Consider the following 10,335-nt stretch of genomic DNA (forward strand, 5'->3'; position numbering starts at 1 on the left):
TTTTGAACATTTCCTTTATGTCCCCAGAGCAGTGCTGCTTCAAGTGAGAAACAGAAAAGAATTTGTAAGAAAGAATCCATGTGTGAAAGAATTCCAGTTTATGTACCAAGGAGATAGAAGTGGAAGAGAAGTGGAAGAGTGAAAGCAATTTGCAAGGTTGCTTAAAAGGTGTGGTTTGCATTTGGAATGCATATTCTTTCACATTTAGAATTTAGACCTTAGATACTCTGGCATATGGGAAGAACAGCTGTAAGTCCACGTTCTCGTGTTTTCCATAGGACTAAAAAGTTCATTATAGCCTCAAACTAATGATCACAGGAACGAAGAGACACATGATTTTCTAGCTGAGCTTTTTTAAGTAGCAGTAGAGCAGTTCATTGAGTGCCAGGTTCAGTGCTGACAGCCCAGGAAGGAGTGAGGAAGACAGATAAGAAGGCATTGACAGAGGCAGCTGGGTAAGTCTCACAGTGAATGCTGACATGTTCTCCTCTCTCAACATTCTAGCTAAACTGGCTAGAGTCCAGGTACTATTATCTACTCTGGCAAGGACAGGCCACATTTCACTTCATGCAAAAAGTATGTCAAGCAGCAGAAGTCAGTAATAGCCAAAGAAAAGTGCTTGATGCATTTTTTTTTTTTTACAGAATTCTTATCACGACTGCTCTGCCTCTAACCATGAGCTGATTCTTAATTTACAGGAGTGTCAGTTAATTTGTTGTTGTTGTTGTTCTTTTAAAACAGAAGAATATATATTTTAAAAAGATTGAAACTATAAACTAAAACCCTCTCCTATTGGTTTTAGTGAAAATTCCATCTCGTTTATTGTTAGGGTCCTCTCCCTAGGCCAGTATCACACCACACTCCAGTGGACTTACAGGATATAATCAAAATAAGGATATGGTATTAGACCTCAGTCAAGTATGGTCGCCACTAGCATTCTCATTGGCAAGCCAAAGTGGTCTCTTGAAATTTGGTAGCCCTGTGCTTTTTTACCGTACTAAATGGGTCCTATCTTTGGGCTGTGGTTTTGCCTCCCTGGTTCACCCAAAGATTCATCTCTGAGATCTCATTGCTCTCTGACATGCAGCTAAATTCCCATTGCAATGTTAGCCACAGACTTCTCCCCTTCCCTAAATCCCTGGGCAAATTACTTCCAAGTCAGAGGGAAACTCTGCTTCACTTTGCCTTTCCTTGAAAAGGTTTAGGCTTTTGTAAAACAGAAGCCAGGAGGAGTTATAGGCTCTGCCTAATTTGTGGACAGCCTTATACATTCCCAGGGGCAACAAAACATGGTGGCTACTAGAATAGAGAAAAGGAAAAGAAAATACAGAGAGAGAGTGGGTGGGGGGAGAGAGAGAAATAGTATTAACCATTAAGGTGCACACCTTCGTGGTCCAAGACAAAGTACAAAGTAAAGAAGTGGTGTGTGTGCGTGTGTGTGTGGGTGTGTGTGTGCGTGGCTGTTATTGCTATGTGAAAATGAAAGCATGGAGGCATAGAGTCACTGAGACGGAGAGACCGAAGCAAATGTGAATCAATAACTGCAAGATCACCAGGTTGAGTGGAGTAACGATTTGAGTTGCCTGATACAGGCCCTGGGCACTCGTATGCTAGGTCAGCTCTAGAGATCACTGTTTCATAAATCAATAACTGTTTCAAGTTTATTTGTTTTGACTTTGTTTTAAGCGAAAAAAATGCCATACCTTGTTTGTGGTGATATTCATTAAATGATGTGCCTGTATTTGGATGTGGCATGGTATTTTATTTTGTGTGACATATAATCTTTGTGCATTTTAAAATAATCGATGAAATTATTAATAGCATTAATTGTAATTTTTAAAAATAATTTACACCTTCATTTTGACTTTGGCCCTTTAGATTAGCTGGTTTGGGAAACTTATTAACAGGGTCCAAATCAGGCATGAATTTCTTGGGACCTGGCTAACCGACTCCATTCCATGATTACAGATTATACTTCTAACCCCAACCTGCCAGTTTTAAATGCATTTTTCTGGTCTCAAGGAGTATTTTGTAAGAGTATGTGAACAAATCAATGGAAATTGATTTCCTATTGGAAAAAAGCTCAAATATCATGACCTACATCTCATGAGTAGCCGGCACCTTTGCATATGGAAGACATAATTCATTCATTCATTTTCAAGTATAGCTGTCTACATGGATGTGAAGATTAAACAAATTTACATTAAAAACATTGTTTACTCTTGACAGATCAGTAGACTGAAGTCTACATCTACGGGCAGGAAGTTTATTGCTCTTGAATGATATCCAATTAAGCTTTTATTTTTTTTTTAAATTTTTTTTTAAAGATTTTATTTATTTATTCGACAGAGATAGAGACAGCCAGCGAGAGAGGGAACACAAGCAGGGGGAGCGGGAGAGGAAGAAGCAGGCTTATAGCAGAGGAGCCTGATGTGGGGCTCGATCCCATAATGCCAGGATCACGCCCTGAGCCGAAGGCAGACGCTTAACCGCTGTGCCACCCAGGCGCCCCCCAATTAAGCTTTTAAACATTTTCCAAGAACGTTCAAGAAAAAAAAAATATGAATTCTCTTACTAATGATTCTTTACTTTACAAATAACCGGGTAACTTCTAAAATTATTTTCATCATTGGTAATACAATCTAATTAAAGTAATAAGGTAAAGAAGGCCCACTTGTCCGTTAAACCGTGCAGATACTATTGTGAATTGGAGTAGATGTATTAGAAATAGCAATGGAGTGCTGCAGTTTTAAAGGCTCAAATCCCGTAACTCGTCATCTGCTGCTCCTTTATTCTGGCCTTGACTAACCTTTTAATTTTTTTTTTTTTGAGACTCGTAATGCTTATGTTTTTGTCTTATTTTAGTTCCAATGTCCGTGTGGATTTTTCTTCCCAGATTAATGCTCATATTTGAAACCTATTCCCATCTTTCTTATTTTTTTGCTCATTTCTTTTTTGGATTATAATACCATTTTAGGCTGAGTCAGGATTGTGTGGGAAAGGCAACAGAGTTTAAAACGTGCATGTCACCAGCCTGTTTTTCACTTTTCGGAGCCTGTTAAGAATGAGATCAGATAAGCACATTGTATAAACTAAGCCGTGTTAGCATGTAGCACATAGTAAAAGTCAGTGTGGTTGTGATTACTTATTTTGATCATCAGACGTTGAGGGGTCTGCATCCAGTTGCCTTTCAGCTACCTCACTGTTGCTGGCTTTAATGAGCAAGCTATTGAGAACCGTAATGATACCTGATAGCTATGTCATTTCATGTTGCAACACATCATAAAGCAGTAAATAAGTACAGTTAAGATCCCATATGAAATACATTGAAAAGATTATAAATCCTATGCTTCAGAAGATATTAACATTGTATTGAAGATATTATATCTATTGCATTATGGAACTCTAAACCCAGTTGGTAAAACGCACCTGTGGCATCCTAGAAATATTCTGTCCATCGATGAGTCATTCACCTGTTGATCACCGTAAGTAGAGGGACATTGGGAGCAAAGAAATAATAAGCTCTAGTTTAAGGAAGGACATAGGGGAGGCACATAATTACAATGCAGTCTAATTACAGTTGACTCTTGAACAACACAGGTTTGAGCTATGTGGGTCCACTTATACACAGATTTTTTTTGATAAATACAGTAGAGTACTATATATGTATTTTTTCCTCCTTATGCTTTCCTTAGTAACATTTTCTTTTCTCTCTCTATTATAAGAATTCAATATATAATACATATAATATAAAAATATGTGTTAAGCTACTGTTTATGTTACATAGGTAAGGTTTCTGGTCAACAGTGAGCTATTAGTGGTTAAGTTTTGCGGGAATCGAAAGTTGTACGTGGATTTGTGCCTGTTGGGGAGGGGTCAGCACATTAACCCCTGTGCTCTTCAAGGGTCAACTGTTTTGCATTTAGTATAAAATAATTGGACACATGTAAAATTTCCTGGTAAGCTTTGTCATAATAGTGACAGTAAAGCATTGCATGAAGGCCGTTAGATAGGATGACCAGTTAATCACTGGTGACTTTAAACACAGCAGTTTCAGTGGACCGGCTCCTATAATGCTATTTTTTTCTTATTGTAAAGCCTAAAGAGAAACATATTTGATTGAGGAGTACGCAAAATATATGGAAAAGGGTATGAGGCTACCTTTTCATAAACGTGCTTCAGTTTGATCAGATTCTCATATAGAATGAATGTTTCAGTTTATCCCCAAAGGAAATCCTAGTCTTGTGAGGCTGAGACCTCATTGCCGACTGGAGAATGCTGAGAACAAACCTGAAATGCTCTAATCAGCATAATTTTTTTGAAGATAAGAGCAAATGAAATGTTCTGGATGGTTTCAATGACTGAACCAAACTGTCAAAGGGAGCGGAGAGCAGGAAAGCAGACTCGTTTTGTCACAATTTAGGTCCTATTTTTTTCCCCATGCCACTTAATTAAATAAGAATAACTTAGGGAAGAAGATACACATTGCTTAAAAACTAGTTCTAGCAAAAAAAAATCTGAGTAAGTGCACTCCAAAGGAAATTTGAGAATCAATATGACAGAAACTAGGGCCAAATTTAGAGATGAAAGATCTAACGTGTAGAACCGGCTACTGCCTCACTGTATGAGGAGGAAGTTCATGGATTTTATCATAAAGGAAGATCATAAGGAGAGAATAATCTTTTGGATTATTTTATATTTTTCTGGGTCGATACTTCATCATGACTTTTGGAGTCTGTCCCACCTGAAATTAAACTAACTGTGTAATTATGGACAAACTGTGAGGCTTAGGTGTCTCTTTTGTAAAAATGAGAGCATTAAAATACATAAAATATGTGATGGTGATTGGCATAAGACTAAGCATAAAATCAATATTAATTTAATATTAGTTTAGTGTTACTTCAATTTCTTATGTAGACATTGGTTCTTCACCTCTTAAGAAAATAACAAGAGCTAGAACATAAATTGAATACAAAAGCAATTTTATGTAAAATTTTTAAAAAGTAAACATGTCTTTTTTAACCTCTAGATTTTTCTAAGCCCTGACCTAAAATGCCAGTCCTGAGTTCTCTACGGATGTTTAGGTCAATTGCTCTCTATTAAAAAAGGTGTTCAGACCAAAAGTAAGGCAGAAATGGTGGCTCACCTGGATGGCGTTGTTCAAGAAACCTCATCTCTATGACAATTGAAATATTATCATCTGAAATCAGGAAGGAAGCACTCTAGAATTTTCACAGAACAACCTCTTGTTCTTATTTTGTCTTTGTTTTTGGTTTTTTTGGTCTCATCTCAATTTCTCTTTGGTGAATGACATGGGATTTTATTTATTTATTTATTTATTTTTTAATTTTTATTTATTCGACAGAGAGACAGTCAGCGAGAGAGGGAACACAAGCAGGGGGAGTGGGAGAGGAAGAAGCAGGCTCACAGTGGAGGAGCCTGATGTGGGGCTCGATCCCACAATGCCGGGATCACGCCCTGAGCTGAAGGCAGACGCTTAACCGCTGTGCCACCCAGGCGCCCCTGATATGGGATTTTAAATCAACAGACTACAGTTCAAATCCTTTCCCTTTCTTTTTCTTTCTCTTTCTGCAAATTAAACATAGATTTAGTCCCTTGTCTATAAAACTACAGTATGAATACTTATCTCTATGGTTGGTTCCAGAATTAAATGAAATTACGTAAAATGCTTGTCTTATTGGCACATAGTAAATAGTCACTCAATTATAAAAAATTTTTATAGTAAATTTACAATTATAGTAAATTTTGAAATTACTTATTTATATAAGTAATACATTATTACCTATCAAAATGTGGGATTTGTGGGGCGCCTGGGTGGCACAGCGGTTAAGCGTCTGCCTTCGGCTCAGGGTGTGATCCCGGCGATCTGGGATCGAGCTCCACATCAGGCTCTTCTGCTATGAGCCTGCTTCTTCCTCTCCCACTCCCCCTGCTTGTGTTCCCTCTCTCGCTGCTGTCTCTATCTCTGTTGAATAAATAAATAAAATCTTTAAAAAAAATGTGGGATTTGTAACTTCTAAAATATATTTTATATGGGATCTTAACTATACTTTTTTAATGCTTCATGATGTGTTACAACATTAAATGACCTACTTATCAGATACATCACAGTTCTCTGTAGCTTGCTATACATCTCTAAAAATATTAGATGCCAGAATTTTTAAAATTTATTGAGCGATAACTTCTAATTCATTTCTAGTCTTCACTGAGTATATCCGTTTTCCATTGCCACTGTAACAAATCACCGCAAACTTAGAGGCTTAAAACAACATAAGTTTATTGGCGATCAGAAGTCCAAATATCAAGGTGTTGGCAGTGTTGCGCTCCTTGTGCAGACTCTAGTGAAGGATTCCTTGCCTTTCCCATTTTCTAGAGGCTGTCTGCATTCATTGGCTTGTGACCCCTTCTTCCATCTTCAAAACCAGTGGCATAGCATCTTCAATTTGCATTTCCTCTCTCTGACCTTTGCCTGCTTCATCACATCTCCTCTGATTACCACTTTCCTGCCTCCTCATTTCCCTGATGAGGACCCCTGTGATTTTACTTTGTCCATCCACATCATTCAGGATAATCTCCCCATCTCAAAACCCTTAATTTAATCATATATGTAAGGTCCCCTTTGTCGGTTAAGGCTCTGTACTCAAGATTCTGGGGAATAGGACATGGATATCTTAGGGGAGCTATTGTCTACCACAGTGAATTTAAAGGAAAGGTATTTATTCCTTAAGGTCAATAAGGGCATAATATGAAAAAGACTCAAGTTTAAGTTTCATATTTTCCTCTCCAAGTGTAAATCAAAAAGGAAATAGCAGAAGAAACTTTTATTGATTTTTACCCTATGACAGAATTGTGCAAGGTAATTTACATAATTTTATTAAGTTATTTAAGCCATATCCACTTTATTAGTTAGATTGCTTTACCCTATTTCATAGAAGAGGAAACAGGATTTATAGGACAATTTATCCAATGTCACTCTAATAGTGGTAGAATCAAGAATTTAGACCAAGCCTAGCCATTTTTAAAGTTTACATTCTTAACTAGATCATGCTCCACCTAGAACTCACTAGAAAGGCTTAAGGGGATTCCTAAAATATAAATAAAATCACTAGAGATTCCTATCTTGCTTTACATGGCTAATCACTTATCAATTTCACCTGTGATTTTATCTTTTCCTAAACTAAAAATGGAAAACATGCAAACAGGAAATATTATTCTATTACATATAGAGCTATTAAATATGAATAGTTTTGCTAAAAAGACTAGTTTTTCTTTCATAATAGCTAAGTGATACTTTTTAATAAGATATACATAAATCTTGGAAGATGGTCAATCAAAATTAAAAATGTGATGTGGATACTGAAGAGCTTTGTACCTTTATTTAATCAAACAAGTATACTGAGATGCTATAAATTTTTTAAGGGTTTGTAGAGGGACTCTAGATTGCAAACTGCCCAGAGTAGAGATGAGACATTGAGAAAAGAGACCCTGGCAGTTTTGATGTTGATCTTCTGGTCAGAAAAGGGAGGCTAAGTACAAGCATTTTAAGGGGAAATGGAAGTAAAATAAAATAATGGTTTCAGTATCCTACTCTACCTATGTAGTAACCTAGTCTATTAATATATTTTTTTAAATGCCAAATGAATGACCTTTTGAATTGAATGATTCATTACTTCCTAAAGCAAGTATCTTGGAAAGATAGTAGAAATATAAATATTATTTCACCACTGAGAGTACTCATACGATAAGGAGAAATATGATTAGTCTAAGTCAGAGTTGAAAACTCTAACCTTATGTTCCTTTCAGATTTGGGCTAAATGTATCTTTTGATAACAAGAAAACTAGAAGGCACTGTCTAGTAGAAAGGCTATCCAGTGTAACTGGTGCAGACGGTTGCTGGTCTATCCTAACACCCAACAGCTTACTCATGTGGCTACTTTCACCCTCAGCCATCTTCAGTCTTGTCAGAATATATATGTGCCATCTCATTTGTTATAACTCCCTCCCAAACTCAAAATATGAACCATTTGTTCATCTCACTTTCTCAAAGATTTGCCAATCTCAAGCCCAAGCTGTAGGTTTTAAACTGTTCACAAATTAATTTAAAAGCAACCTAAATGAAGGAGGAAAGATTATTGAGAAAAGGAAGAATTAAGTGCTCCAGGCCTCCCAACTTTTTAAATTATTAGTTTTTTTAATAAGAGAGAGAGAGAGATGGAAAGAGGGAGAAATGTCTGAAAATCATTGTTCTAGCATTTTATAACTGGTTGACAAATGTATAAACATGTTTAAAATTAGGAGCTTCTAGTTTCAAATATTGAACTATAAACTCAAGGAACATAATATAAAAATGAATTGAGTTTCAGCATATGTGTTTCAATTTCAAGATCTATTGACTCATTTTTCAACTAAGATGCTTTCAAGTTTTGAGAATTTAAATGAGTTCAACCTGAAAAATCCTCCAAAGCAACTTGGAATTCTTATAGAGTTCATACCAACAGATTTCATTTCAATTAGCTGCTTAATGTCTATACATTAGAAAATAATGCAGTTGACTTTAGTAATCTATTGTTTTGTTTGTAGTGATTTATTTTTTTCTGTGTTCAGGTTCAGTTGATACTGGGAATACATTTGGAGACATTTAAAATGGTTTTTTTCATCAGTCTGAAGGCCTAGTTTCTTTTGTTTTGATTGTGATCAAATCTCATTTATTTTGCTCTAGGAAATAATCATTGTTCAGCAACTCAAATTTATTTGAATTTACAAATATGAATTTTCAGTTCACTTAAGAGATTATCAAAGTGTTTTTCCAATAGGATTGTATTATCCTCATTGAAGGAAGCAATTAAAGTGTGTGTGAATTTTATGATCTGTCCCAAATCATACAGTAAGTGACTGTTGAAATGAGAAAAGAAACTGAAGACTCTTAACAAGTACTGTGTATTCTCACCATGGTGTTCCTTCTTCTATATTTAAAAACTTTGACAATACAAGAATCAGAAATTGACATCGTGATGAATTAAGTGCTCTTGACCATTACTAATTGTAGTAGTTGGGGTTATTTGAATCACTTGATTGACTGAAACAAACCCTAAGGACATTACTATTCTTATTTGACACTCACTTTCTATCCTAAGCAGAACATTTCCCCCTGTGCTGTTCTGAATGCATTATACCAACAGCTACAGCAAGGCCAAGGTCAGGGTCTTAGCAACTAGGGTGGTGCTACCCACTTCCTAGTCTTATTTAAGTCTTGGTAGAGGTGTTCCTTGATTATTTGCTAAATTTATCACTTACAAAATAATGTTATATAAGGAAACAGCCACATTGAGCAAGTGAATACAACCAGAAATCTTTAGGGAAAAATATAGAAATGGATTTTCTTTCTGACTTGGAATATAAACCAAGTTGTATAAAGAACTAAATATTTATGCTTTTTATATTTTTGATCAATTTTCATTAAGAAACTCTCTTTGGACTTCAAGTGGAAAGGATCAAGCAAATGTTGGTTATCTGTCAAGTGTGATAGAAGAAAAAAGTATAAATATAGTTCAGCCAACATGCCTCCAGTTTCATGTTTATTAAAACAAATTCAAAGAGAATTATTTAATCATTTGTTTGCACTGCATCTTCAAATGAGTGATTTAATGTACATGGCCTAAAGGTTTGGAGGAATTGTCTCCTGGAAGAATACAATAACTTTAGATTTTAGGGGGGAATTGGGCACTCAGGGGAGAATTTGATGGCTTGTTAGACATATGTTTATGAGAGGTAGGTTTGGAATGACTAAGTAATGAGGCAATGATTTCAATGCAAGTCAATTTTTTCAGATAAAAACAAAAACTCATTGAATTGGCAACGTGCTAATCAAATATATATCAAGTGACCAGCAAGTTATACTAAGTAACCTTTTTTAATAATTTAATTTGCATTTTAATTTTTGTCTAATATCAGTTCAAATGATAAAATAGCTCAATATGAAGAAAAGAAAAATAAAATCTATTTTCAGAACTCTTCCTTTAAATAATATAATCAAGATAATAAAATAATTTAAAGCACCCAAATAAAATGATATTTTGATAAAAATTTCTTAGATAGTAATCAGTCCTGGAGGTCAATAGGCTACAGGCCAGTACATCAAAGGTCACAAACTTGAGGCCCATAGATACAATGTTTGTACAGCCAACATTGTGCCTGTTCTGATTATTGATTGCTGCATAATAGCCCAACTCAAAATGCAGTGGCTTATACAATTTATTTTTGAGCTGTCTCATGGTCTGTGATTGACTTGGGCTCAACTGGGTGGTTCTCATTGGG

The sequence above is a fragment of the Ursus arctos genome, unplaced genomic scaffold (assembly GCF_023065955.2).
Source record: "Ursus arctos isolate Adak ecotype North America unplaced genomic scaffold, UrsArc2.0 scaffold_4, whole genome shotgun sequence".
In the NCBI taxonomy this organism is placed as follows: Eukaryota; Metazoa; Chordata; class Mammalia; order Carnivora; family Ursidae; genus Ursus; species Ursus arctos.